Below are 4,232 nucleotides of genomic sequence, written 5' to 3' on the forward strand. Positions count from 1 at the left end.
CTTTATCTTAACCTCTAACACCACAGACTGACTCAACACCCAACAGGAACCGACAACAGGAACCTACATGCTCTAACCCCATAGGGCCCTGGTCAAAAGTAGTGCACTATAAAGGGAATAGGGTGCCATTTGGGAGACAGGCCTGGAAAGCAGAGAACCACTGTCACCATGTGGGTGTTGCTATTTTAATGGATGTGTTGCTCTGTATGGTTACATTATACAGTTACATTGCATACTGTAGGCATGTAGGCTATTGTTTTACCACTGGCCTCCTTAAAACTACAACTCCCATATAGCCTACTCTGTGATTCTCCACTGCTCTCCCACACTAGAGGAGGTTTACCTTCAAGCTACCCGACTGGTCATTCTGACCCCAGAGGCATCATTTTTATCATAGCCCAAAGGTGGTTTATTCAATTCTTCCAATGTTTCATGACTTTTGCCAATCAACTTGTTCTTAACAAAACTGAATAATTGTTTCATGTTTTTGTATCAATATGGACTTTAAAAAAAAATCGCTTTGGGGTCATCTTAATTCCACTTATAGTAATTTCATGAATATAAACTTTATTTCAATCTCGGTTTCTCTGGATGTCATGCCCGCTCTTCCCTCCAGGCTCCCCAGCATTACGCACTCCAGCCACCATCATCACGAACACCTGCCCGCCCCCGTCACGCGCATCACGATTATTGGACTCACCTGGACTCAATCACAATCTGCTTCTCATCTCCAGCGTCAGTCCTTACAGAATGTTGAAGCCACCAAACGAAGCATCCGGGAGTGCTTGCTTTCCGGTTGGTGGTGACGTCGGGGGGCCCGCCACCGATGGAACCGGGGATGTAAGCAAGCGCGCCGGGCTGTCACGCCCTAGCTGGCTCGAGAGGTTTCTTACCACGGTTGGCTCGGAAGGCGCCCATCCCACGCCAGTCCCCAGCCGGCTCGTCGCTACGCCTCCACGGGTGTTTCCCCCCCCCCCCCGCCGCCAGAATTCGCCCCTTCACGTGGACGCGCACACACTCAATTCTTCACTGTTGCGACTTGCTTGCTAGTTGAGATTTCTGCTCTTCACTCCGTTGTCAGTTCAGCCTACATTTCACTGATCTTAGTAGCAGAAAGCATGTTTTATTTGTTTCCTTCAAGGCAGCTGTCAATGATAATGTTAAGCTGCGTTTCATACGAGGCACAAGTAATGTCTGCGGTTTTCGGTTTGGCTATTTGTTTTTAAGTTTATTAGTCTATAAATCTCTTTGCCACAATTCGTCATCTCGCCCATGTCTTATTTGACTAGTAGTTCTAAAATGTTTATTGCTTGCCTACATTTTACTCCCTCTGTTTAATATAACACATACTTTGATGAATTTCGGTTGCCTATCCTGACTGAAGTTTGTTCTGTATAAAGCGTTTGACTGTGTGCCACAGAAAGTATGACTCTGGTGACAAAATTAAGTTAATTACGGGGTGGTATTTTGGCAAGGCCATTTATATTCTTTGTAGCTGTTTACATACCACCACAGTCAGAGGCTGGCACTAAGATAGCAATGAATGAACTGTATTCCGCCATAAGCAAACAAGAAATCGCTCACCCAGAGGCGGCGCTCCTAGTAGCCGGAGACTTTAATGCAGGGAAACTTATATCAGTTTTACCAAATTTCTATCAGCATGTTAAATGTGCAACCAGAGGGAAAATAACTCTGGACCACCTATACTCAACACACAGAGATGCATACAAAGCTCTCCCTCGCCCTCCATTTGGCAAATCTGACCATAATTCCATCCTCCTGATTCCTGCTTACAAGCAAAAATTAAAGCAGGAAGCACCAGTGACTAGATCAATAAAAAAGTGGTCAGATGAAGCAGATGCTAAGCTACAGGACTGTTTTGCTAGCAGACTAGAATGTGTTCCAGGATTCCTCCGGTGGCATTAAGGAGTACACCACATGTCATTGGCTTCATCAATAAGTGCATCGATGACGTCGTCCCTACAGTGACCGCACGTACATACCCCAACCAGAGGCCATGGATTACAGGCAGCATCCGCACTGAGCTAAAGGCTAGAGCTTCCGCTTTCAAGGAGCGGGACTCAAACCCGGAAGCTTATAAGAAATCCCGCTATGCCCCCCGACGAACCATCAAACAGGCAAAGCGCCAATACAGGACTAAGATCCAGTCATACTACACCGGCTCTGATGCTCATCGGATGTGGCAGGGCCTGCAAACCATTACAGACTACAAAGGGAAGCACAGCCGAGAGCTGCCCAGTGACACGAGCCTACCGGATGAGCTAAACTACTTCTATGCTCGCTTCGAGGCAAATAACACTGAAACACGCATGAGAGAACTAGCTGTACCAGAAGACTGTGTGATCACACTCTCCGCAGCCAATGTGAGTAAGACCTTTAGACAGGTCAACATTCACAAGGCCGCAGGGCCAGACGGTTTACCAGGATGTGTACTGCGAGCATGGGCTGAACAAATAGCAACAAATCGCTATTTGTTGATTTTCCATTGGGTTTTCCATTGGGTTCAGGTCTGGAGACTGGCTAGGTCACTCCAGGACCTTGAGATGCTTCTTACGGACCCACTCCTTAGTTGCCCTGGCTGTGTGTTTCGGGTCGTTGTCATGCTGGAAGACCCAGCCACGACCCATCTTCAATGCTCTTACTGAGGGAAGGAGGTTGTTGGCCAAGATCTCGCGATACATGGCCCCATCCATCCTCCCCTCAATACGGTGCAGTCGTCCTGACCCCTTTGCAGAAAATCATCCCCAAAGAATGATGTTTCCACCTCCATGTTTCACGGTTGGGATGGTGTTCTTGGGGTTGTACTCATCCTTCTTCTTCCTCCAAACACGGCGAGTGGAGTTTAGACCAAAAAGCTCTATTTTTGTCTCATCAGACCACATGACCTCCCATTCCTCCTCTGGATCATCCAGATGGTCATTGGCAAACTTCAGACGGGCCTGGACATGCGCTGACTTGAGCAGGGGGATCTTGCGTGCGCTGCAGGATTTGAATCCATGACGGCGTAGTGTGTTACTAATAGTTTTCTTTGAGACTGTGGTCCCAGCTCTCTTCAGGTCATTGACCAGGTCCTGCCGTGTAGTTCTGGGCTGATCCCTCACCTTCCTTATGATCATTGATGCCCCACGAGGTGAGATCTTGCATGGAGCCCCAGACCGAGGGTGATTGACCGTCATCTTGAACTTCTTCCATTTTCTAATAATTGCGCCAACAGTTGTTGCCTTCTCACTCACCAAGCTGCTTGCCTATTGTCCTGTAGCCCATCCCAGCCTTGTGCAGGTCTACAATTGTATCCCTGATGTCCTTACACAGCTCTCTGGTCTTGGCCATTGTGGAGAGGTTGGAGTCTGTTTGATTGAGTGTGTGGACAGGTGTCTTTTATACAGGTAATGAGTTCAAACAGTTGCAGTTAATACAGGTAATGAGTGGAGAACAGGAGGGCTTCTTAAAGAAAAACTAACAGGTCTGTGAGAGCCGGAATTCTTACTGGTTGGTAGGTGATCAAATACTTATGTCATGCAATAAAATGCAAATGAATTACTTAAAAATCATACCATGTAATTTTCTGGATTTTTGTTTTAGATTCCGTCTCTCACAGTTGAAGTGTACCTATGATAATAATTACAGACCTCTACATGCTTTGTAAGTAGGAAAACCTGCAAAATCAGCAGTGTATCAAAAACTTGTTCTCCCCACTGTATGCATATTATTAGTAGATTTGGATAGAAAACACTCTGAAGTGTCTAAAACTGTTTGAATGATGTCTGGTGAGTATAACAGAACTCATATGGCAGGCGAAAACCTGAGAAAAATCCAACCAGGAAGTGGGAAATCTGAGGTTTGTAGTTTTTCAACTCATTGCCTTTCTAATATACAGTGTAAATGGGGTCATATTGCATTTCCTAAGGCTTCCACTATATGTCAACAGTCTTTAGAACATTGTTTCAGGCTTCTACTGTGATGGGGGAGAGAATGAGAGCTGTTTCAACCAGGTGTCTGGCAGAATGCCATGAGCTGGTCATGCGCGTGGCCGTGAGAGCGACCTGCGTTCCATTGCATTTCTAAAGACAAAGGAATTGTTCGGTTGAAATATTATTGAAGATTTATGTTAAAAACATCATAAAGACTGATTCTATACATCGTTTGACATGTTTCTACGAACTGTAATATAACTTTTTTGACTTTTTGTCTGAACTTTCGCCTGGACTTGC

This window comes from Salvelinus namaycush, unplaced genomic scaffold (genome assembly GCF_016432855.1).
Source record: "Salvelinus namaycush isolate Seneca unplaced genomic scaffold, SaNama_1.0 Scaffold425, whole genome shotgun sequence".
Lineage (NCBI taxonomy): Eukaryota > Metazoa > Chordata > Actinopteri > Salmoniformes > Salmonidae > Salvelinus > Salvelinus namaycush.